The sequence below is a fragment of the Balaenoptera ricei genome, chromosome 18 (assembly GCF_028023285.1).
Source record: "Balaenoptera ricei isolate mBalRic1 chromosome 18, mBalRic1.hap2, whole genome shotgun sequence".
In the NCBI taxonomy this organism is placed as follows: Eukaryota; Metazoa; Chordata; class Mammalia; order Artiodactyla; family Balaenopteridae; genus Balaenoptera; species Balaenoptera ricei.
The window spans coordinates 57,143,524-57,152,971 of NC_082656.1; the positions used below are offsets into that span (position 1 = coordinate 57,143,524).

The 9,448-nt window shown below is 38.3% G+C and overlaps 1 pseudogene; it reads left to right on the forward strand.

Annotated features, from left to right (window-relative positions):
* The first annotated feature begins 4,768 nt into the window (after window positions 1–4,768).
* On the forward strand, window positions 4,769–9,139 carry LOC132352551 (SIN3-HDAC complex-associated factor-like; annotated as a pseudogene).
* The last annotated feature ends 309 nt before the right edge of the window (window positions 9,140–9,448 follow it).

Sequence of the window (9,448 nt, forward strand, 5' to 3'; positions counted from 1 at the left end):
TATCCATGTGGGCTCTAAATGCAATCATACACCCATCTTTATGAGAGAGACTGAGGGAGATTTGCCACAGAAAAAAGAGAAGACCATGTGACTATGGAGGCAGAGATTAGAGTGGTGTGGCCACAAGCTAAGAAATGCCACGGCCACCAGGAGCTGGAAGAGGCAAGGAATGGATTGTCCCCAAGATGCCTCCAGAGAAAGCCTTCCTGGTTTGATCCCAGATTCCAGACCTCGAGCCTCTATAACTGTGAGAGAATAAATTTCTGTTGCTTTAAGCCACCAAGTTTGTGGTTACTTGTTACAGCAGCCCCAGGAAATGAATCCATCCACCTTAGACCAGGAGAATGAGAACTACACCATGGGAAACATGGAGTGGAAATTTGGAAGTCACTAAGTCCCCAGATAACTGTGGAGCCACCAAAACAGCCCTGAGCTTCCTTCCTTCAGTTTTTACACTGAAGGTAAAGAAAGTAATAAAGAAAGTAATAAACATCTGTCTTCTTTCAATCACAATTATTTGGAGTGTCTGTTATAACTAGCCAATCCTAAAAACAACCAGGAATTATGTCATTTAACTCTCTACCTCCAAGCCAAAATATAACTAAGCCATAAATATATATATATATATGGATGTCTATCTACCCTAAGAATAAAATTCAGTATCACTTTTTTCATATAGTAATAGGAAATACGTAAGGAAAACCTTTTCGTCTGAGCTTGGTACCACTTATTTCCATGACTGGACTCAAGACTTGTGGAAATGATACTTTTAGTACAAAGACTTTATAAGTCAGAGAAATGGTTTCAGTGGTGTTAGAATAAGCATAATCGCATGCTTCATGGAAAACGGAAATCTTGGAGGTTCTTGGACACATTGAAACATGGTGGAAAATAAATCAGTCTTTACCAGAATTTTCCTCTGTTCACTGGAGATGTTCTCATCAACTGTCCATCCTGTTTGTTTTTTACCATAAACTTTGCTTCCATTTCAGAGCCAAGGTTGACCATCTGGAGCAAGTTACGTAATCTCTATAAGCCTCAATTTCCTTGTAGATAAAAATGGGACTACTTTGCAGGATTGCAATAACCATTCAATGAGATTAGGCTGTTGTAGAGTGCCTGCCACAATGTAAGAGTTTAATAATGGGAAACTAACATTGGCTGTTAAGGATGAGATAGGCCTATTAAGGAACCAAGAAAAGAACTAATAGAGATTTTGAGACCACTAATAGAAGGCAGTTTGGAAGGTCAAGTTGAAGTTGTATAGTGATCCATTCTTACCAAAAGTTTGTTCCATACAAAATTTTAGCTTATGTGAAGCTTTTCCCATATAACTTTTCAGTCACCATGAGAATTTTATTTCCATATGGTGTGAACCATGGGACGGTTCTTTTCTTTTAACTGAAGTATAGTTGATTTACAATATTGTGTTAATTTCAGGTGTACTGCAAAGTGATTTGGTTATACATATATATGTATATATCTATACTCCTTTCTGATTTTTTTCCATTCCTTGTTGGTTATCTATCTTACGTAGCATCTGTTAACAGCATGCCTCTGATAATCCCCTTCTCCCAATTTATCCCACCCCCCCCCCCTTGCCCTTTGGTAACCATAAATTTTTCTATGTCTGTGAGTCTGTTTCTGTTTTGTAAATAAGTTCATTTGTACTATTTTTTAGATTCCACATATAAGTGATATCATATGATATTTGTCTTTCTCTGGGACAGTTCTTTTGAAGGTCGTTAGGAAAAGAGTAATTGGGGGCTGAAGAAAGACGAGAATGGAGTGAAAGTTGCAGGGAGGGGCGGTGTGAGCAATGCAAGTTCGGGTACAATAGAGAAGGATTTAAGTGCTGGATCTTCGGCAAGAAGAGTTGAAGCATAGATGGAGAGAGCTAAGCAAAGTAGTTTGTGGGGTGACATTACTGTAGGAAGTGCTAAGCTCTCCAGCCCTTTCTGCCGGGGGTAAGTTTGAGAACTATCTACTCAGAGAGCTGCAGATTACTGAAAAGTTGTGGGTTTTTTTCATCTCAACCACCTAAATTATTCTGTGGGTCTGGGACTATTGTCAGACTCATGTGACTATCAACAGCTCTGGGTCAAAAAATCAGAAAGTCATTAACTTTTAAAATCAATCAAAGACCAGAAAGGTCAGATAAAAAACCATCATAGTTGAGGTTTTACTCCTTGTCAGGTATTGTGCTCAGTGCATTAATATGCTTGTCTCATTTAAGCCATCCAAAAATCCTGCATCACTACTTCCTATTTTATGAGAAAAGTGAAGTCAATTTCTCACCCAAGATCTAATACTTAATAATATTGACATACTAGGGATTCTAATTTATTGGTGTGTTAACATTAAAATCCACAGTCTTTCCATGATGTCATGCTGCCAACCATCTTTACCACTGGTACCGTTTTTTCTTACTCATAAATTCTGGCTTTCCCCTCCCTGGTGTTTTCTTCATAGATGAAGGATAATATAAGTACTTTAACTATGATAACTTTCCATAAATATGAAGACAATTATGAAGCCTCTGCTCAATACATCTCCTCCTCTATACCATAACATTTCTCCTGAGAATCTATTTAAGACCCTTCTGACTTTCTTTTCTTCTACAAATGACATTTTGCAGTGATATCACTTTTGTAAAATTATGGTGACTCCAACTGGTATAAGATTTCAGTAAGTGCCAAGGGTAATGCTAGATAAAGTTCTATGCAGATCAGGAATCACTCTAATCTCTTTCACTTTGACATGTCAGAGATGTTCCCATAAACAGTTCCAGAATAAACAGTAAAGCAACTTCTATATAACCCAAGAGGAGAAGAAACCATGGCACATTTCCAGTAGTTCCAGACTGTGTAGAGGAGAGGAGATTGACTTTAGATTAGAAGTGCTTTTATGTAACTTTGAGCGCTGATTGAACTTGTTATTTCTGGACTCCAAGAAATGTCTTTATATCAGGGCAATGTTTTTATTATTGAATTTGTATAATATGTCCCAGAGCCTCAAAAAATAAATGGAGGCATTATCAATGTAAATAAATAGATAGCCTTAAGCGGTGATGCTTTGGGAAAGGATACCCAATGCAGATGTAGATTTGCTGGAAGGAAAGTAGGGTGCGTATCAGTGTCAGTTATCCCCAAGTCAACTTGCTGCTGTGGCAGAAGAGTACGCTGTCAAGGATTGTCTAATAAATAATTGTCTTCACTGAGGAAGGCGAATTCCCAGGTTCTCATCTTAACATCTAGTTTCCAATGAGAGGTAAGGACACCAAATGATTTGGCAAAAGCAAATAAACAGATTGCTTACTAGCAGAGGGAGAAGACCAGCTTGCATCCAAAGGGGACAATGTAGTAGATGTGCTATAGGAACAAAGCCTTCCTCTGGCTGGGGGTTGGTGCACAAACATTGGATCGTTGCCGGAACTGGCAGCAGAGGGTGTTGTGTCCTCTGCCAACACGTGTCCTGTTCCTTTGATAATGGTGTCCAGAATTCTTGATGAATAGTTGGGTAAATTTCCTAGGTTTCTGGGTGGAGACTCATATCAATAGAACAGTGACACCCTTGAAAGATAATACTGGCTTTAGTTAACAGAGGTGTCAGTGACAGCTTGTTACATAATCTTACATTTTAAAAAAATGAGCCAGATCAAATACCACAAAACTATATTTGTCATACCAGATAATGATTTTTTTTAAAAAAATTAAACTCTCCTTAAAATTATAGCAATTCAGTATGTGAAATGGGTTTGAACCAGGTAGTTATACTAAGCTAGCCCTGGTTTTAAACCTGCCAGACTGTCTTCAGTTGTGTCACTGGGCCTGATACACAAACACAGAGTAAAATTCTAAAACACTTTTGGTAATGGAAGAGGTGGGGATCTCAGAATCAAACACCAATATCATGTTGAATGGTTAGTAATACCTATTCTGACTCAATACAACAAAATGAAAAGGAGGATTGTTTTCAGTTAAATTAGTTGAGTTAAACTTATATATCTCCAATCATCTGAGTAATTTGGAATGGAACTTCCACTTGCAGCATGTACTGATCATGGGCCACAATGTCTGACGCGCAACTTGTACACGTAACATAAAAATGTAAATCCGTTTCATTTTTCAGCTTCTCTTATTGGGGTGAGGGGCTAGTCAGTTTGGGTTACCCCACTTTTCCAGGGTCGTATCTATGTTCCAGGGACTTTAGAGGGGTACAAGACTGGCCTCTGCTAAGATATCCATCAGCGCATCTGGGCCTCAGTCATTGGCCCACGTGGTAGCCGCTGAGGCATCTCTTGTTCCCATGCTCAAGTCTCCTTCAGAAGTGGCATTCTCTATGCTTCTTCCAAGCCGGGCCAAGGGAACCACACTTTCTGCTGCTTCTGTGCTGAGGCATAGGAATTGTCATTTCCTTATGGTCCCATCTGCCTACACCAAACACACAGCCATCCCCTATCTTCCTGAGACCCAACCTCAGAGGCAGGGAATGGAGGTGGAGGAAGTACATGTCTTTCTGGGACCCCAAGGTTATCTCTGTTCATCTTGCTTCCTCCCATCCATCCTGTCTCCTTTCTCATCCAAATGAATCATTTTCTGTAGCAGGGGAGAGATCAACTGTCTTATAATATTCCTCACATTTGTTTTGTCCTTGCACAGAGTCCTGACTGTTGCTCAAGCACTGGGTTTCTCAACTGGTGCACTATTGACTTTGGGGGCTGGATATTTTGTTGGGGGGTATGGAGAGCTGCCCTGTTCACTGTAGGATGTTCAGTGGCATCCCTGGCCTCTACTCACAAGATGCCAGTAGCACCCGCAATTGTGGAAACTGAGAATTATCTCCAGACTTTGCCAAATGGCCCTGGTGCATTTGCCCTTTATGGAGAACTACTGCCTTAGGGGCATAGACTTTTGGAAACAAAAGCCATTAAGATTCCCTGGAGATGATCCACATCGAAGAGGAGTGCTGGCAGAAGGGGCACCCAAAGGAGATGTGGGAAATTGGGAATTCGTATTTTAAATTTTTTGTATACGCTCTACTGGACATGCAGGAAAAGGAGACAGGAAAGTTAGGATAGCTTCACACAAACACTTCCATACTGAACATAGATACTTAAATGTTAGAAGAGTTTCATCTTTGTATTTTTTATGAAGTAATTGTTTTCTCCTTATCAGCACTGCTCTCATTTTCTAAAGGAAACTTAATATCATTGATGCGAACTGATACAAATAAAATAGATTTCAGAAGCATGGACATTAAAGTTGTACGTGATTGGTTCAAAATTTTTATTCTTCTAAAATTTATAAATTTCTTCTAATAAATGTTAATAAACAGAATGTTATATAGAACATCATCACAGCACTGTCTTAAATAGAAAAAAAATTCCACTAAATATAGACATATATTTATTTGTAAAATAAAAAATAAATATATATTTATATATTTATTTACTATTTACATATAGACATGTATGTAGAGCATTAACTATGCTTCACCTCTTGAGAAAGACCTAAAGCAAAAGTACTAAATTGTAAAGAATTCGATTTCTAAGATACTTTAAATTTCTGAACTTAAGGGAAAGCAAGTCACTTACCTTGTATTTCCCCATGACTGATCTATGATGGGCCAAATAGAAATGTCAAAGGCTGTTGACAGAACAAGAATAATGAGCATACATTTATGGCTTTTGTCAATAGCCCCAGAGATCAATTGCCCCATTGACCAAGGCCAAGTATTTCTTCCAAAGGGTGAATCTTGAAAAAAGTGGTTTCCAGATGCAGTTCATATCCAGGTGTTGCATTGGCCTTTTTGACACCCTTTCTGTCACCTTTCCACAGGCAAAGGAAATTTGAAAACCGACCAAAATCAACAAGCTTGCTTTCTTCCAGGCAGTGTTTAGTAAGCAATGGATTGATAGATGTTTTCATTCTTGTGGTCAGTGAAGGGTTTGGGAAACGGTGGGGCAGTTACTTAGGATGTTTGCACTGAACACTTAGACCCTCTCCCCCTAATAGTTTGATCATAAGGAAAGAACATAAACCATTTAATGTGGAGCAAACTTCTTCCATTTGAGGGTAACAGTCTCTAAATCGGCCACGTCCTTCATGTTGTGCTTAGGCTGGGAAGATTTCAAGTGCACTGGCATATAGTTATCCTAATGTGACAATTGTTTTACTTTGAAATTATTTTCCTCAAACACAGTACTGAAATCTGAGCTCCAAAGATGAAAATTGGAACCACAAGCTCTTCTGTGTATAATACTCGGTTCTCTAACACCAACTAAATTGTTTTATGTATTTTCAGGTTTTATTTTATTAAATTCTTAAAAATCTATATTCTTAAAAAGTCTTAAAATCCATACTCATTTTTTCTCATAAATAAATATGAAAATATTTATATAATTGAAAATTAACTGAATTAAATGTTAGGAAATGCATACAAGAGAAAATGTCTCTCATCAGCAAACATGAAAAAGATTCAGTTCATTAGTAAACAATGAAATGCAAATAAAAACAAAACAAGACATAATTTTTTCCTGTCAAATTGGCAGAGATAAAAAATTTCAGAGTGCTCAATACTGGACATAGAGTATTGCTAGTGAGAAAGAGAAAAAAGGTGTTATAGCCTCTTTGGGAAATAATTTGACAACATGTAGAAAGGGTCTTTTAAATGTCCAAGGCTGAGACAAGTAATCCTAAACCTGGGAATCTATCCAAAAAAAAATCATCTTAAAAAAAAAAAAAAAAAAATCTTAAATACAGAGAGAGTTTTATGTACAAATGTACTCATTGTAGTACTATTTACAATAGGGAAAAAAGGGGGGGGGGGAACAAAGTGTTTGACAATAAAGGAAATTTAAATAAATTGTGATACTTTATGAATGTGTATTTAGCCATTAAATATGCTAATGAAATATTTGAATAATGGTAAACATTCGTTATAATATTTAGAAAAAGAAACACTGTAAAAATTATGTGTCAATTTTGTATCAAAATTATGTAAAAGTGATGCTTAGAAAAAAGACTAAAATACAGCCAGATAGTAAAACTTGTATTTGTAAGGTGAGAATATGGGTAAACATTTTAAAATTTTAGTTTTAAATTTTCCAAAAATTTTCCAAAAATGCTGTATTCATCTTTTTATTCTTTTATACTTGGAATAAAATAAATTTTATTTTCAAAAATGTATATATATTTTAAAACTTAAAATTACTCTGCAATACTAATCTTCACACACATAGTTCGTGAACTATGTTTTTCTTCCAAATGAAAACCTATAGAATCAAAACATTAGAAAATGACTCTAACCTCATACCCTAGTCCCCCTTTTTTCAGTTGGTCCAGCTTCAGCTGTCTTTGGTAAAATTGATTATCCTTTTTGAAATATTGATAAACGTAGGTCTCACAGCTTGTTCCAATTCTTATGTATTATTAGTCAGTTTTATTTCCAGGACATCATGTATCCAATTTCTCTGTTAGAGTTGCATACTATTCTCTAAAACTACCAAAAAAACTAATTTTTGGTTATGGCTTGTCTTTCTTTCCTTATTTGCTTCCTAGTAGAATACCTATGTTGTAGCTTGAATTTTAAGACGCTCCCATTCCTTTGTTTGGTAAACAAAAAAGAATCATCACACCTGTAGGCCTTCCTTCTTTGCCCTTCTAATGTTATAAGTATACTGGGTGGTCGGCATGAGGAGTAATAGAGCTGGTGTTACACTAGCTATTTTCAGCCATCAATTATCACAAGATTCCTGGACTACACTATGGAAAAATTTCTAGGTCTTATGGTGTGTGTGTGTGTGTGTGTGTGTGTGTGTGTGTGTGTGTGTATGATGGGATATCAAAGGAGAAGTGGAAAATACAAAAAACCAAAAAAATAGTTTAACTTCAAGAATCTTAAATAGTATTTCAGTGGTTTTCTATGTGTGGTTCTGAACCAATAGCCTAACTTGTTAAGAATGAAATTCTCAGGCACCTCTGTGGACCTACTTGGATCGGAAGCTGGGCTTTTGTTTAGACCCTCCTGGTGATGCACACTCAAGTCTGAGAGCCGCAGCTTAAGAAGAGGGCCAGGCGCAGGGCAGGGAGGCGGCGGCTCGGGACGCGCTTCCCTCCGGCCACCCCGCCCCGCCCCGCCCCGGCGGGCAGCTCTCCGCCGGAACTCTCCCTCCCACCCCAGATGCTGCGTTTACCCCCCGAGCCGCCGGGAGCTGTTCTCTTTGCTGCCTGGGTGCCTCTGTCTCGGTCGTCGCGTGCCCAGGGGTCCATCCAGTGGCATTTTGAGTTTTGAAAGGTATTTTTGAATATAAGAAACACTTTACTACCCAGAAGGAATCTAGAAAGTGGAATTGGGGAATTTATGACATTGGAGGGACTATTGGTGTCCTTCAAAGCATACTAAGACTATTGCCCAGAAGAAATGATGTTTGGTTTTCGCAAGCCAAAGGTGTAGGGAAGTATAGAGGGCTGCTATACTTGCAGAGCTAAATCCTCCAGTTCTCGATTCGCTGACAGTTAACGCTATGAAAAGGACTTACAGAGCTGTTTTGGGTTACATGAGACTCGTTCAGGAGACATCTGTAATGCCGGTGTCCTGCTTGTGAAAAGATGGAAGAAATTGCCAGCTGGATCAAAAAAAAAACTGGAATCATGTGGTAGATGCAAGGGCAGGACCCAGTCTAAAGACTACACGGAAACCAAAGAAAGTGAAAACTCTATCTGGAAACAAGATAAAAAGCAACCAGATCAGTAAACTGCAGAAGGAATTTAAGTGTCACCATTCTGATGTTCACAATACCACCTTAGGTGCCTCTCCAGCTCAATCTCCTTGTCATAGTAACCAGTCAGATGATGGCTCAGATACAGAGATGGCTTCTGGCTCTAACAGAACGCCAGTGTTTTCCTTTTTACATCTCACGTACTAGAAAAGACAGAAAATACGCTGTGGCACTATCTATAAAAGCCGTTTGGGGGAAGTCCTTGTTGACATACGTCTATTCAAGCCTTGCTGCAGCAATAAGAAAGCAGCTGCTGGGAAGCCGGTAGAGCAGCGGCCAGAGCCTCTGCCCATCTCCACTCAGGAGTGGTGACTGAGGTTTATGTAGAAGGGGAACAAAAAACGATTTAAATTTTGGAAAACAAAGCAACAAAATGACCCTCCTATTTTTTAACTTGGATACCTACTATTCTGCCAAAGGAAGATTTCTAGAGTAGTTTTGAGTGTGTTGTTTTCCCTCCAGTTCCACAAACTCTGAAGCCAGTATCTAGATTACTAAAAGAAAAAACGAAGTGTACATAATATTTAAGATGCTGAGTTATTTCATAGGAAAGCTGAATGCTGCTGTAAGATGCTCTTTAAGTCTTTTTTTTAAATCCCCTTCTAATGAATGAAATTAGGGGAATTTCAGGGGACAGAGATGAGATTTGTTGTATGACAAATGTAT